The sequence below is a fragment of the Varanus komodoensis genome, unplaced genomic scaffold, assembly GCF_004798865.1.
Source record: "Varanus komodoensis strain SLA01 unplaced genomic scaffold, ASM479886v1 scaffold1, whole genome shotgun sequence".
NCBI classification, from domain to species: domain Eukaryota; kingdom Metazoa; phylum Chordata; class Lepidosauria; order Squamata; family Varanidae; genus Varanus; species Varanus komodoensis.
The window spans coordinates 60548044-60565731 of record NW_025335268.1 but is presented as its reverse complement, the minus strand read 5'-3'; positions in this window follow the sequence as shown (position 1 = coordinate 60565731).

The window sequence follows — 17688 nt, the reverse complement described above, 5'->3', positions numbered from 1 at the left end:
TGGGAATCAAGAGTACAGAAGAGGATGAGGTTGTCAGGTGTTCAGACAGGAGAAAAGGCAAGAAAAAAGACAAGCTCATGCCCTTTCTGGTCCTTGACCCCATGGCATGGCATTAGGAAAAGGATGGGTTATGGAAGTAGCTTCTTGAGACTAGTCTTCCAGTGGCTGCATCTTGTTATCTTTGAATGGTCCTTCCTGGACCCTACGATCATCTACAGAGGTCCTTCTCCAGCAGCCATCCTTAAAAGGAATAAGAAAGCTGGCCATGAGGGGAAGGACATTCTCAGCACTGGTGCCCTGATTATGGAATCAACTCCCAGGGAGGTGCACCTGGCACCAGGTTAAAACCTTTTTATTTGTCCATTATTTTAATTGCTGCATAGAAGGTTCTAATTTTACTCTGGCTTTATTATACAGTGATTGGTTTGCTGTGAATCAGTTCTTATTGTGTTGTTGTTATCATTATTTACTTGATTCATTGTGATTTATTGCATTTGAATTTTTATTATTATGTATATGTCTTGCTCATATATTTTAGGTTGTTTTAACTGCTGTACACCATTCTTAGAGTGTCTACTAAAGAACTATCTATAAAAACTTTAAATAAATATAGAAGAACTATTTTGCAAAGTGACTGATGTTTTGGAAACTGGAAACAAATCTGGGGCAATCCAGGTCCTGACATGGTGTCTCCAGGTTCTTAAAGCAAATGGAGAAGTTTATCAGATAAGTCTGAGACACACATCTTCTCATGGCAAGGATATCATATAAGATTGGAAATCAATTCCTCTCTCCAACCTTTGTTAATTATTTGTAAATGAATTAGATCTCAACCTTCACTCCACACTACTACTGGCCTTTTATCCTGCCCTATTTATTCTGGGCCAACCAAATAAGAAAATAGGAACACAGCTGGAGTTGTTTCCACATAATCCAGCCAAGCCCCAATTCACAACTTCTTATACTGTATGTAGTACCAATTCTATTATTACAACTGTAGACTAAAATGGATGTTGGTAGTATGCAATGAAGTTTTGTAGGGTTTTTGTTTGTTTGTTTACTTTGAATTGTATTTTGGGGATAGTTAAGAGCCACACAAAATATTTTTATTCCTCCATCACCTCTTGTAACACTGGCATTAGGCAGAATAATTAAAAAGCTGTATATCTGAAATGTATAGCTAATAGCCCTCCCCCACCCCACTCCCAAAAGTACATTTAGAAGTAGAAAAACAAACTGTATTTCTGTTTTGGAGGTTACACAAAGTTTGATCAGCTTCTAGAGAAAGTAGAAACTCCATTACAAGCTCTTTAAGCTCGGAAAACTGTATTTTTCCTGCTGGGCAAAAAGAAGAGACTACATTTTAATGATCTTGAAAGCCCTTTGATTTTTCTTTCCCCAAGTTACAAGATGACTGTGAAATCTGCATTTTAAAAATTACTTACCTCTGATTAGACACCAAAAAGAAAGTGCACTTTCGAAGTCTTACCATTTTAAAGTGAATGTTATATATTTTGAAACAGAAATGCAACTGCTTGATCAACTCTATTTTATGTCTTCATCTTGCATATGTTCATGCCCTTTTAATTATGAGAGTGAAAGTTTAACTATATTAGACAGTTTCATGATACATTTTAGTAGGCACCTATATTCTTGCTTCAAATTCAGAAAAGAAAAAAATAATGATTTTACATATCCCTTTTCACAGATAATTTGGGTCTAGTGAAAGTTTTGACAGCTTTGCACATTTTAACCTTTAACCTTTTAACAAAAGGTTTCTATTCTGTCTTCCTAATTTAATAGCTCACAATATTTGTGCAACTGTTCTATAATTTAACAATTAGCTGCAAAGTGTTTGGGATCACTTTGGGATCAAAGTATTGAATAGAAAGTTACACACAGGCTGTTCTAAACACTGATTTTCTATCACATGAGCAGAGTAAGGCATTCTCAAGTTCTCCCAGGAAAATAATTCTGTAGATCTTGTTCTACAAAAGAAAAGGGTATGTTTGCAGGTGATACTAATCATTTTTGGAATTGAGACATCTTGCAGTTTGTCTTCCCCTTCTTCTTCTGCCTTAGACTTTCTCTGGCATTATTGTCTTTTCCAGTGAGTCTTGCCTTGTTATGATGTATACAACAACTTCCATTTCTTCATTCTTATTTCCAGGAAACAAGACTGACTTGATTTGATCTAGGATCTTTGTCTTTCTGCTGGTCCATGATATTCACAAAGCTCTCTTTTCTTCCTGTCAGCTTTCTCCACTCTACTGCTTTCACACCCATACATACTGATTAATGAAATGCCCTTATACTTGATAGTTTTCTAGTTCCTTCATTGCTGCTCCTTGAAATATCAGTCTTTGAATTTCTTGGCTACAGTCTCCATTTGAATTGATGACTAAATTTGCAAAAAATTTACCACTTCAACTTCTTTATTCTTGATATTCAAGTTGTGTAATCATTCTGTAGTCATGAATATCACACTTGAACAATAACAGATAGGCATTCTAGTCACAAAAATAACAAGCAATGGTGAAGTCATAACATTGCCTATTTATAATGGTCATTGCCTGCACAAAACAGACAACCAGAAGTAATTCAGTGTTTTCCCCTGCAGTCTCCTTTAAAGCCTATTTGACTTCCACTGCCAGTGGTCTAACTGCATTCCTACATTGTTTCCAATTGTTGTTAGTTCATGTTTTATTCTGTTCATGTTTAGCAACATGTTCCTCAAAATCTTGTCTGTTTGTTTTCCATTGTTCATTGTCTACTTGCATTTCTTTTGCACAAGTTTTGTTACTTCTTGCTCTTTTCAGTTGGGTAAGACATCCATCTTCTGAAATGAGTCTTTCTCTTTCTAATAGAGTTTTATTGTGTAGCTGAAAGCCATAACAAAATCAAAGGATATTCAAATGTGAGTAACAAAATGAACTTAGAGTGTAGTCGTCTGGGAGTTGTAGGATTACTAAGGGATTACATTCTTAGTAGCTTGCTAAAACATAAGGATTATTATCAATGGACAAATTATCAATGAAAAAATATACATTCACTGTCAGGCAGTTGGAATGATGTACTTTCTTTCTAAGTGTAAACTTGGACAGATAGTTTTCACAGAGAACACTATACAAAGGACACTGAGTAACTTAATAAACGATATATGCAATCACAATTTTATAAAACACAGTAGTAACTTCTTGAATGGCCCTCTAGAAAAGCATAAGGCATAATACTTAAACCTGTAAGTACAATCTTATGTGAAATTAATTAAATCCAAGTAATCATATTTCTGATGATCGAACAGAACTCACTGCTAAAAATTTGGAAGACTGAATATTTGACATATTGATTCAAAGGTCTTTTTCAAATATGAGATGCCTAGACTGAATGGTAGACTTTGAATTTCAGCTACCTGGTTGATCAAAGCTTCTGGTATGTATTGCAATACAGTTTATCTTGCTTGAACATTTAAAGGAGAACCATAAACTTTACAAACTAAGCATGACAAAATTAATATAGCACTATGAATATTTAAAAACATTATTCCCCAAAGAGAAGACAAACTCACTTCTGCATGAGCCTGAACACTGGGAAAGCAACACAACACACCAATGCTTTATTTGGGAAAAGAATTGTAGAACCTACCCAGTACCTGAACTATGAATCAACTAACACACTACCAGTATGAATCACAAGTGTGGGTTAACTGTTAGATTTTGTTTAGACCCTGTTCTAATGATTTAGAAAATGGATTAATTCAACTTAGAGCATTCAGAGAAATCAGGATCCAAAGGTAAATCCCAATTTGTAATTGCAAATTTTCATGCTATCTTCCATTGGCTATCTTTGAAAAACCTTCCTTCCTTCCTTCCTTCTTGAAGAATTGGTTGATCATCATGGGAAGGATATATCTGCCAAACCTCAAATTGGTACATGGGGCTACATGTGGATTTGTGCAATAAGATGGAGATATTAACAATTTATTTGATTTCTGGCAAAATAGGATCATATTTGCATGGAGTGCATGACTACAGACACTGTGTACCAAGTACACAGTATCTGCCCTGCATAATCAATTGCTGATGTTGCCAGGCGATCCACCCACCCAATCTAGATTTGGGCTGAAAAGACCAAGAAACCTGTGGGTACATGATGACAGCACATTCTATTATTACTTTCAGTTTCCTGGCCTTTTGGAGCTTCCACCTACATGCAATAGCCTTAAGTCTGCTCACAGACTGGCAGGATTTTTATTATTTAACATAAATTAAATTGTAAACACTGTGGCCACTGTTTTCAATCAGTTCAACAACAATAACATGTTATACTAGGTCAAACATCCTGGGTGACTTATAGTGATAAGTCCAGTGTCATCTTCCTTCTGACCCATTCAATGACCAACTGGTCTGGGGCACAGTCATTTAGAGTGTCTATTCTTTGTCATGACCAGAACATGCCCTTATGCAATTAGTATGAGGGAACAAAAGCTGTCCATTAGCATGCTCCCCAGATTTCATTCTTCAGCTCTGGTAGACCTTTATATGAACACTGTCAAAGATGAGACAACAAATTGAGAAGATGCCTGCAACCTGTTATTTCTAATATACGATTTTATATTCCAGACTCTTCCATTTCTATGTTTACTTTATATCTTATTGTTTAAGGTTGTTTTAATCTTGTGGTTGCAATAAGAATAGAACATGGCTGCCTTTCAGTTTGTGTGTTTGATGTGTGTTTGTTTCAGTTTGTGTGTTTACCTCTGCTCTTGTAATCATGGTGGGCATAAGGAGTCAACAGCTGGAAAACCTAACAAAACCCCCCTGCTGTTAGCTGCTTCTCTTTTAATCTTTAAATTATACATGACTGGTGTCTACTCACTGACTATTGTGCTCCTCTTTTTTAGCAGGTTTATTCATGGACCCAGATGAAAGAAAGAATACTTGTGGAATATTTTAATTGGTAGAAGTATTTGAGTATTAACCTCTGCTTGAGTTAAAGTGGGATGCTGCTTCCACCTGCCCCAAAGCTTGTCCAAGAAATTCCTGAGGCAAGACAGAGCCATCAGGCTGGAATGCAGAGTTGACCCAGAACAGGATGAATGGTGCTCACAACAACTTGTTCCATTTTCTTGTTCTCTCTCCCGTTCCCTCTTTCTCTCACTATGTTCAATAAAATTGGCATTCTGTCTTCTGTTCTTCCTCTAGATAATCCGAATCAGCATCCTTTTTCCTCAAGATCTATTTAAGGAACTCAACAATTTACTACTCTTGCTAATCATCCCCACCTAATTCATCCCTGCTTATAAAAGGAGAGGCCACAAATTGCCCTCTTCTGCAGTATCAGAAGTGCTTGATTCTATGCATAAGACACAGGTGTACATCCCAACATTTCTGCCAAAGCAATTTGCAGTTGCTGCATGATTGCCAAACTGTAATGTAATCCAGAAACCATTTACGCTAGGACAGTTTGTACATCTTGGCAGGAAGCCCATAATTCTTCAATATCTGTTTTTAGTTGCAGACTAACAAATAAGGGTTCATTACTATAACAAGTAGGGATGGACAAGAAATCAGTTTCAGTTCAGTGATGATCCGAATTTATTCAATTTGCACCTCCCCAAACTGAATGCAACCCTGAAGACACCCTGTGGTCAAAGTCTGCATTTTCTCTGGGCTTGCCAGGTGATTCACAAAGCAAATCTGTCCCTGTGTATGAATGTACATTTGAAAAATGAACATACAGTTTTGCGTACTTTTGAAAAATATGTTTGAGCGTACTTTCAATGAGAGAAAATGTATGCATTTCAAAACTGTGAACAAATAATAATAATAATAATAATAATAATAATAATAATAATAACGCCATGCAATAGCTTTATGCTGCAGCCACTTGTTATGAAAATGATGTACAGCACATTGATGACCTTTATTAGGAAGACAAAATTTCTGAAGATTGAGTGCAAAGGCTAGGGAGTTACACTGGATGAAAAACATTCATTCGGCAGCAAAGTAACAGAAGGTGCAACAGGACAGAGGTAGATCATACAGTGGGAGAGGCTGGAGGACTTGAGCACCCAGCAGTTTCGAAGCAAGCACTCAATGCGATGCCCTTTTGCTTCCCAGAGACTCCCCAAAGCTGACACTGCACTCAATTTTTATATCTGTGTATTCGTCAGGGAGAAAAGCAAAAGTAAATTGTGTGGAAAAACTATGAGGAGTGGTGAGAATTTGAGAAATGTCTCACTGTGTAGGGTTTCATGTGCTTACTTTCCTTTAATGAGGCAGCTGAGCTGCGTGTGTGCATATTTCTTTGAAACATGTTCTGTTCTTGTTTGTATTCTCCTGATGACACATCAAAGGATACAAGATCCTTAGCCTGAGCAGGAGCATATGACCAGGGAAACTTAGTCATGGTAGGAATAAGCACAGTCATTGCTTTGGTGTGCATTTGAGAGATTTGTAGAGATACCTGGGGCAACTGAAATTATTATGAAGCACTTGGGGATTGTCTAACTGATATGTATGTTCCTGATATCATTATGTCTAGAATAGAAAAGGATTCTGCTGGTGTACTAGCCTTTCTACAGTACAGCAGAGCTTCTAATCAAAGTGGTATGACTGCTTTATGTATCACCATAACACATCTTTGTAACCAGGTGTGATGCTAATGTGTAATACTATCTCCATAGAGGGCAACCACCTGTGGCTGTTTCATTTCCATACCAACCATGACCTGAAGCTCTTTGGGTAGTTCTCAACCCTTCACAAAACACCATAGTAACAACATTAAAGCAACATAAACATTGTTTAGACATACAAAACTCAACCACCAAAAATATTCAACAACCCAAAAAAAGAATCTATCAAGAAGAGCTGCAGCAAATGCTCCTTCTTACCATGAAACACCCTAAGATGCCATTAAAGAGATGCATAGTGATTGGACGGGTTGGAAATATCCCAAATAAATAAATAAAATGCTGGAAGAAGGCAGTCTTAACGTGGTGGTGCAGAAGAAGGCAGAATTCAAGCCAGGAAGGCTTCATCCCATAAAAGGGCACTGCTACTGGGAAGACCTTCCCTTGGAGATGCCACTTGGATGAAGTCTTCTGCTGGTGTCTAAGAAGACTCAGTCTGGGAGAGGCAGTGGGGCTGTTTTGGAGCTGGGCTTAGTTCTCTTGCCTGCTCCGTTGCAGCCCTGAGTCTGCATTCCTGATAAGCATACCCCATATTTGCACCAGGAATCAAGCCCCATGCTCTGCATTTCTAGGAATGGCCAAGAAGCAATTGTGGGATAGTAGCAAATGCACTGCAACCAGTAACGTATGCAGTGAGCCAAAGGGTGGTTTCAGGGATGGCCCCAGTGCCTTCTGGGATTTTGAGATATAGTTTCCCTGGTCAATCATATATAGAACAAACAAGTTTATCGTGTATTTAAAAGTCTAAACACATGTTGTAAACAAAATCAGAACAAACAGGGTATCTCATACCAGTCAAAGGCTTTTCATGAGCCGATATCACCTTGCTTGGTTTTCTCCTTTATTTCCTTCCTTCAGGTATGGAATTCTTAAGTAGCCACAGAGAAGGTTGGGTAGATGCTGCCCCAACTCTCCTTTCAGGCCAATTCTTACGCCTTCCTGGAGTTCAATGGTACAAGCTCTCTGACCTAGCCTTGTCCGAATTCCAAATTGCACCAGCTTCCCATGTGTACCATCTCAAATTCTTTAGCAGATGGTTGGATAAAAATTTAACAAATCTAACAAAACAGGGTACATGTTCTGGGTACATTACAGAAGTATCATGTTTGCTTGGTTAAGTATACCTGCCTATAGGGCCAGAAAATAAGTTGTATCATTAATTAAGAGCACTGACAGTGCACTGAATATGAATCTATTCAAACAGAGATTCGTTTTAGTTTTGACTGCCACCGTGACTGATTGTGGTATTAATGTGCTGAAAGTGTATTCATCCACCATTTGAGGAGAAAGAAAAGTATCATGTGAATAAACGGAAACATTTTCTCACTAGCTACATCAATTGTAAACCAAAGGGCAATTTTAACAGGCAATACAAATTGTACTTTCTTATTTAGCTGCATTTCCTACCATGCTGGGTATAGTCAAAAGGCAATGATTAAAATTTAAGAGACAATTAAATTATCAATTCTTCTCTATATTCACTTTAAAAATTGTACTATTCATGTGCTTTTAAAGTGCCATTTGAAAATACAGCAGTGAACTGGAACAAATTTTCATTTGGATCCAATGGACCAGATTAATTTGGACCAAATTGAATGGGCCCAAGCAAAGGTTAAAAACATTATGGGCAGAGCGACACTCTAGAACTTCTCATTCATAGCTTAAGAGTGGAGCATAAAGGTCAGCTTAAGAACTACATCTGATGCTAAGCACATGGTTGAGGTCTGTGCTAATTTACTGTGACATCTAAGTAAGAAATGAGCTCACAGCATGAGCTAAATCACATTCAAACCAAGTTCCAGGCTTCTTATGATACATTTACAGAGTTTTGGGTTAATCATCCATTTCTAAAACTGATCAGTTGATATACCTAATCTTGCTCTTGTGTTGTTAATCTAAAATAAAATGCAAGTGTATATCTGGGAATATGAAACCCAGGAAAAATCCATATGGTTCAGCATCCTTATCTGCAAAAGCAAGTGTGGCTTCTGCACATTGAATTATTGCTGCACATTGCACATACAAATATATATATTTACATACATATACAAATAAACTAGTGGCAAACGTAATACTGTGCAACAGAATATTTCTATGTGACAAGTGAATACAATATTATATGTGTTGTTGTTGTTGTTAGTCGCAAAGTCATGTCCGACCCATCACAACCCCGTGGAAAACATTCCTCCAGGCCTTCCTGTCCTCCACCATCCCCCTGAGTCCACCTAAGCTCACACCAACTGCTTCAGTGACTCCATCCAGCCGTCCCATTCTCTGCCGTCCCCTTCTTCTTTTGCCATCAATTGTTCCCAGCATTAGGCTCTTCTCCAGTGAGTCCTTCCTTCTCATTAGGTGGCCAAAGTATCTGAGTTTCATCTTCAGTGTCTGGCCTTCTAAAGAGCAGTCAGGGTTGATCTCCTCTAGGACTGACCGGTTTGATCGCCTTGCAGTCCAAGGGACTCGCAGGAGTCTCCACCAGCACCATAATTCAAAGGACTCAATCCTTTGGTGCTCAGCCTTCCTTATGGTCCAGCTTTCACAGTCATACATTGCAACTGGGAAAACCATAACCTTTACTATATGCACTTTTGTTGGCAGGGTGATGTCTCTGTTTTTTAGTATGCTGTCTAGATTTGCCATAGCTTTCCTCCCCAGGAGCAAACGTCTTTTAATTTCTGGGCTGCAGTCACCGTCTGTGGTGATCTTGGAGCCCAGGAAAATAAAATCTGTCACTGCCTCCATTTCTTCCCCATCTATTTGCCAGGAAGTGAGAGGACCGGATGCCATGATCTTAGTTTTCTTAATGTTGAGTTTCAAGCCAACTTTTGCACTTTCCTCCTTCACCTGCATCAAGAGGCTCTTTAGTTCCTCTCACTTTCTGCCATTAGAGGGTATCATCTGCATATCTGAGTTTGTTGATATTTCTCCCAGCAATCTTAATTCCAACTGGTGATTCATCTAATGCTGCCTTTCTCATGATGTGCTCTGCATAGAAGTTAAATAGGCAGGGCGACAGTATACAGCCTTGCCAAACTCCTTTCTCAATTTTGAACCAATCAGTGGTTCCATGTCCAGTTCTCACTGTTGCTTCTTGACCCGCATATAGGTTTCTCAAGAGATAAATAAGATGGTCTGGGACTCAAATTTCTTTAAGAACTTGCCACAATTTGTTGGCCACACAATCAAAGGCTTTAGCATAGTCAATGAAGCAGAAGTAGATGTTTTTCTGGAACTCCTTAGCTTTCTCCATGATCCAGCGTATGTTGGCAATTTGATCTCTAGTTCCTCTTTGAAATCCTGCCTGTACTTCTGGTAGTTCTCGGTCCACATACTGCTGGAGCCTAGCTTGTAGGATTTTGAGCATAACTTTGCCAGCTTGTGAAATGAGTGCAATGGTGCGGTAGTTTGAACATTCTTTGGCATTGCCCTTCTTTGGGATCGGAATGTAAACTGACCTTTTCCAATCCTGTGGCCACTGTTGAGTTTTCCAAATATGCTGACACACTTTTACTGCATCATCTTTTAAGATTTTGAATAGCTCAGCTGGAATACTATTGCCTCCACTAGCTTTGTTGTTGCTCAGACTTCCTAAGGCCCATTTGACTTCACATTCCAGGATGTCTGGCTCGAGGTCAGTGACCACCCCATCGTAGTTATCAGGGACATTAAGCTCTTTCTTGTATAGTTCCTCTGTGTAATCTTGCCATCTCTTCTTAATCTCTTCTGCCTCTGTTAGGTCCCTGCCATTTTGGTCCTCTATCATGCCCATCTTTGCATGAAACATTCCCTTCATATCTCCAATTTTCTTGAAGAGATCTCTGGTCCTCCCTATTCTATTGTTTTCTTCTATTTCTTTGCACTGCTCATTTAAGAAGGCATTCTTATCTCTTCTAGCTATTCTCTGGAATTCTGCATTCAGTTGGGTGTATCTTTCTCTTTCTCCCTTGCCTTTCACTTCCCTTCTTTCCTCAGCTATTTGTAAAGCTTCCTCAGACAGCCATTTTGCTTTCCTGCATTTCTTTTTCTTTGGGATGGCTTTAGTTGCTACCTCTTGTACAATGTTGTGAACCTCCATCCATAGTTCTTCAGCCACTCTGTCTATCAGATCTAATTCCTTAAATCTATTTGTCACCTCTACTGTATATTCATCAGGGATATGATTTAGGTCATACCTGAGTGGCCTAGTGCGTTTCCCTACTTTCTTCAATTTAAGCCTAAATTTTGCAACCAGAAGCTCATGATCTGAACCACAGTCAGCTCCTGGTCTAGTTTTTACTTTATTCTTTATTGTTGAATATACTTAAGGCTATTATTTTCCTCTAGTGGTTTTTATTTATATCCCAACATTTTTACCAGCAAGAACCCAAAGTAGCTCATATTATCTTTTTCAATGTCTCAATTTTACCCCCACAACAACCCTCTGAAGTAGATTAGACTGGTCCAAAGTTACCCAGTGCATTTCATGGTGTGGGGACTAAAACCAGAACCTTTAATTCCAAGTCCAACACTGTTAACCTTAAATATCTGGGAACAAGACCTACTGAAATTAGTGATTGAAGTAGATATATTGTGACTCACACTGTAATTCACATGGAGGTTACACGCTTTGACTGTTCAAAAAATCATATGAATCTATGGTGTTTAGGCCTGGCAGTCAGAATATACTCAATGTGCCTTGAACTAAACCACTATGTAACCTAACATCTGCTAAGTTCATATCAGATAACCTTTCACAATTGATTGTAAATGAAATCACAAATGGATGCATAGATGAGATGGTAGGATAAATGTCTCCGTCTTCCCACAAGTGTTCAGAGCATTATCTGAAAAGGAAAACCTGTTTGTTTCAACCTGAATCAGTGTTGCCTATCACATCTCCATTATTATCCATGGTTGATTACATTGCGCATCTGCAGTCAGCTGCAGCTCTTCTTCCAGGGCAGATCTGACAATAAAGCACTGCTGTTCATGATAGTTACACAACACAATCAATACTGTGCACTTTGCAAACAATACATCAATCAACCAATCAAAAAATATGACCAAAATGCTCCTAAAGAAAAGGCTTCTCTGGATTTGCTCAGTGCATCAGAAGCAGCAATTGTTACAGATACACCAAGATCCCAAGCCATGGCAAAGCAGCATGGCCTAACCAAACACACACACACACACACACACACAGAGAGAGAGAGAGAGAGAGACAGAGAGACAGAGAGACAGAGAGACAGAGAGAGAGAGAGAGAGCACTGCTGTAATTCCAAATTAGTGCTGGTTTACAGTAGAGAAGCAACAGATGAGGCTGATGAACATGAATAAGATGGAAAAATCACCACATGGTGCTACTATTTTCTTAAGCCTAGCCACATTTTTTTATTATTTTTTATTTATTTAAAAATTTGTATGCCATCCATTACTGTCGTCTCTGGATGGCTTGCAACATTATTTCAAACTACAATAAAATAAGATAAATTAACATCTTAAATTACCATCTTGAACTACCTTGCTACATTACGAGTTGTTAGCAACTGTATCATAAAACATGGAACAAGAAGTGTTTCCAGACTGGACAGGTCAGGGGCTAGCAATGGTTGTGCAGCTGCCTTGGACTCAGAAGGGAAAAGTCATCCTTGTCCTTGAGCCTTCCCCATCCTCCTCCTGGCTGGCCCTAGGATCATAAGCACGTCACTTCCCTCTTCCCCTCTTCAGCAAAGCCAAAGAAAACCTTGGACTCACAGTCCTTTTATTAGGGCTCAACAAGTTACAAAAATAAGGTTCCCTTTGGCATGCGGGAGAAGCATGCATCCATCTGAAGAGGAGTCTCTAAACTAAAATCCCCCCGCCTCCTCTCCTCCCTTTCAGCAAAGCTTCTGACTCCACCCTCAGGATGCTTTCTGCTGTTGTGGGCAGGAATGCCAGATACAGCTCACTTGGTCTGCTTACTTCATCTGTCCCCAGGAGGATGTTGTGGTGGGCAGGGATTTTAACAGAAAGCTGAGGTGGAAAGCATGCAGGCAGGGGTTTGGCAATTGGGAGAAGAATGGTGGCAGGACCTGTGGACACCACTATGCCAAAAGCCCTGGAGTCTGGTGCTGGCAGTGCTTTAATTTAATTTTAGAGTTTAAAATTAAAGCAACTTTAATTTATCGCCTGTCAGCTGATTCAACCATTCTGTTTTAACCTTGGGGTTTCAGGGTTTCATGCCACAACAGGTATCATAATACTTGGTCTTCCATTTGACAAATGTGATACCACTGCTGAACAATTAGATACTTGTTGATAAACTGGACATTTTGTACAAAATTACAGACTTATCAAGCTTTTGAGAGATTGAAAGTTGTATTAGTCACTATGCTATTCAGCAGTGTGTCTTCCTGGGGATAATATCACTGCCAGTTTATTAGATGTATTAGATTGTTCCCATGTTGTGCTAATGCATTTTAATTGTGTATGTTTTCCTTTATTACAGAAGAGGCAAAATATTCTCATAGGTAATACAGATAATTGAATTTTCCATTGTGAAAAGAACATATGCGCTAATTTTGTGAATATAATGATATAAAATAGATAAGCTCCTCAGAATCAGAATGATTAATAAAACAATTGTTCTGATCATGATGCTGATTAGTAGATGATACCCAGCCAAAATGAAGCACTTTTGTGTTCTATTAATTTCAATATGAGATGTTTATAAAACATTTTTGGCTTTCCTACTTACATCTTAAAATTTTCGCTAAATCTTGCTGTTCATGATGATGAGGTTAAGCAGTTGTATGTTGCTTCGATTTGGTAAGGTAGGACTGTAACTAACTCCATGCAAGGATATTTTGATGTTCTAAACCAAGTGAATTTGTTGAAATTCCAGAATTATGACCAAGTTGATGATAAACCTTTAGCAACGTGTAACATTGTATTGCAATTTCTAATCCTTTAAGATGGTCCTCTTTTAAATTCTTCACATCGCATTTTGGAACCTCCTTTTGCATAAATAATTCACACTATTAAAGAACTGGTCCTTGAAAATCCATTCCTTTTTAGGAAGCACTTGCATATTTGAAACAAATGTTTCAATTATAACATCCAAGAATGGAAGCTGACTCACAGAGAAGACTTTTATCCTACTTGGCTTGCATCGTCTCAACTGGAAATTGATTTTGACGCTCTAGTTGTAGGGAGTGAGTATGTACAATGCTCTTACCAAGAAGTCTGATTTATTTTGATCCAATTAGGGTAATTAATGCAATTTTAATTCAGATTCTACATATTTTTGAAATAGATGCATTAAAGCTATGGAAGAATATTGTAAAAGCTGACAGATACATGTGTGTATATTGATAGAAATGAAATTTTGTGACCCACAAGAAGATACTTTCCCCAAGAATTTCACCCCTGAAGCTTAAAAGTTGATCATCCCTAAGCTTTACAATCCCAGGTGCAGATGTCCCAAAATAAAATATTTTCTATTGTTACAAAATGATCATATCATTTCAACAAATGATAATATCCTATTATTAGCTGAAAAAATCCACCATCATGCACCACCTGATTATGAATCCCTACACTGAAGCTGAGAATCCATTTTAAAGGTTTATTGTGATGCTAGAAGTCCTGTGACTCGACCTGTCAATGACATAATCAGGAAAGTCACTGAACAGGTACGTCAATTCACAAATACTGTGTTTCCATCCAAACATCTTTTCTTGCATTTCAATTTTCAATCTATAAGTTCACATCCAGAATTTCACATACTTTTAGTGACATATGATGAGAGAGGAATTATTCCAGCCAGTGTCAGGCCCCCTGGCTGCTTGATGCATTCAGCTCTCTGTAAGTTAAACAACTTTCTGTTTTCTTAGCCTTTCACTGATTTGTCCTTGCAACCTGCAGTGTGCTTCTCTCATTGCTTAGCAGTGTGATTCCTTCCTGTGCCATGCGGGAAGAGAGTACGCCACAGTTCTTCATTAGGAGTGCCCTACTTTCTGCAGAGCAGCAAGAGCACCCTATGTTGGGGTGGCATGCCTCACAGAAGAGAGAAAAAGGAGATGAATGAAGGTAGCAGCCTGACTGGGAGGCATCCTATGGGGAGGGGGGGATGCTGGAATGTGGCAGTGCAAGCAAAGAGGATGAAGAGGAGAGGTGGGGACTTCAGAAGCTCAAGAACTATATCCAGCATCTTGTCAGTTTATCTTCACTGTCACCCCATATTACTGCCTTTCCTTGACCACAACACCGTGCAATAAACATACCTGTTCTGCCAGACTTCTGGTTTCCTCCGCATGTTTTCTGTCCTGCTTGCTGACAAGTTGGCTTGCTGGTCAGGAGTAAGAGCTCAGAGACATTTAACTTCTTAAAACAGAAACAGATATAAACTGCTCACAGCCCCATAGTCCTTCGGGGCAGACAATGGAAGGTACTCTGACTAGGTGAGTGCAGCCAGGTCACCACAGAGACTGGCATAGTCTATTCTACCATCAAGATATCAGTCTCTGCTACATGAGTAAATAAGGCTAGATATCCAATTCATCTGGAGGGCAGAGCTGAATGGACCCAAACAACAGCTCTCTGGATCCACAAAAGTAGACCTATTGGGATATGCTCACAAGGTCACATTTGTTTCAAGGAGATTTATAGGAAGACACTGATCCAGTATGCATGCGATGCCAGTTCATGGGTTACTTAGCCCATGCTTAGTTGGGAAGAAACAAGCATATAACCACATTACCTTGTAACCATTCACTGCTACAACTATGCTCCCTACTTGCAAAAGAAGATGCCATGTTCCTCGTTTTTTGGTGCAAAGTCTGAACCCAGAAGTAAGAATATAAGAAGTGTCATGCTGCGACGCACCATCTGTTCATCGTTCTGTGGATACATTGGTGAATCAGCTCCCCCACTAGCAGGACCTCAGGGTAGCTACACCCTCCCAACCAAATTGTGCACATAGCCACACTGTCTCTGATAACAGAGGTAGCAGATAGCCAGGAGGGCTAGCAGCCATTAATAGTCTTCTCCTCCAGACAATTGTCCAGTTCCTTTTTAAAGCTTTCCAAAGTGGTGCCCGTTACGACTTCCTGTGGCAGTAAATTTCCTAATTAAGCAAGCACTTTGTGAAGTAGTACTTCCTTTTATCTGTTTTGAATCTCCCACCAATCATCTTCATGGGATGACCCCAGGTTCTAGTATAATGGGAAAGGAGGATAAATGTCTCCATTGTTCACTTTTTCCACACCATGCATGACTGTGAATACCACCATTATGTCTCCTCTTACTCACCTTCTTCTAAGCTAAACATTCCTCATAGGGCTTGCTCCATTTTCGTTGTCCTTCTCTGGACTTTTTCCATTTCTGTAATGTCCTTCCTAAAATATTAGTTCAGACACAGGTACCTGTTCTATATTGTCTCCATTGAAGATGAATTGATTGCTTCTCAGCAATCACTTTTTCCTCCTTTAATTTCTTATCACCCAACAGTTCAACTGCCTCAGCAACTGGTCTCCTGCTTCCGATATATGTATTTCTTTGTTGTTGGTCTTGTGAGGTTGTAGGCAATATATTGAAGGACAAGTAATCCAGGTTGTTAAGACGCAAAGAGCAGAGAGCTTGAATTTATGGCTTGTTGTTGGCTTAAAAGTCTAGGTTATTTGTCCCTCAACAGCCCAGAGTTCCTGGTTTGGACATTAACCCAGGAAAGGGGTCTTTCTGGGTTATTGAATTAACAGGATGTGAAATGAACGTAATGAGCACACAGGAGGCTAATTTCATAGCTCTCCCAAACTATCTGGTGTTTAACACAGGAAGCCGAGGACATGAAATGTCTACTTCATTTAATTTAAAGTCTTAGCAAATTTTAGTCTCCTACATGTGTTGATAAATTATCTAATTATTAGGCAGCAGAGTGATGGAGGTCTATATAAGAACAGTCTTGATTTCATGTGTCATTAAACATTTACTTAGCTGGTCTTGGGAAAAGGTTTTTGACACAAGAATAGTAAATGAAACCTATTTCATCATCACTTTTTGATTTGACAGCTTGCTAGACAGGTCTCTATTGATCTGATTCAGTGTGGGAGCTAACAAGAAGAGATAGTGAAAGCAAAGACCAGAATGATGTCAACACTGAATTGTAGAAACTTATAGAGATAATAATGTGAAGCAGTGTGAAAGGGCCGCAATGAAAGCAAACAGACTTGATTGAATCTAAGGCTGAGATGACCAATTAAAAATGTAAAGGAAAAAGAAACCTAAGCTGAAGAATCTTGATTTTCTGAGACACCCTACTTAATAAATATCAGAGTTTTTTCCTAAATTAAAGTGAGTTTTATTTTCTGCAAAGCACGATTTTCCTCTTGTTGGCTTGTTTTTCCTAGGCATTCAGATTATCTACCAGCTGTGTAAGTTGCATGGATAAGGAACACATACCATTCCTCTTCAGTGCCTTTGATATAATCAGCTATCACATCCAATCATGTTACCAAGTCCCCCTAAGAAATAAGGGGGTAGTACTTGTGAATAGGGGTGATTTTCCCCACCTTAGACTGGTGTGCCAGTGACATTCATTCCTACAGAGAGTAGATATGATGGTACTCCTTTGATACTTTGTCATTTGTATTATTGTACATGGATTCATCCTGCAAAAATAATCACAGTGTTCCTGCTAGATAATATGACTCTGTAATTCAGGTTGCATTGGCTCTTTTCCTGGGCTCAGTTCTAGGTACAGTAAAAAGCCCTAAACATCTAGAAACATCTCCCCATATATTCTTACAATGCATACCTGCCTTCCTTAAGACCTTTTGAGAAAATGTTCATGCATCTTCCACACATACTAGAACTTAAACACGATTGGCAGAAACATAAGTGACTGCCTGGCCGAAGCAACAGCCAGGTTGCTGAACACCCTGCTCCAGGGAATCGATCTGTTGCCCTCTTTAATGAACTTTCACCATATCTTATACACACACCTCTTCTGCCAGATATCTTAACATTTATCTCGTTAA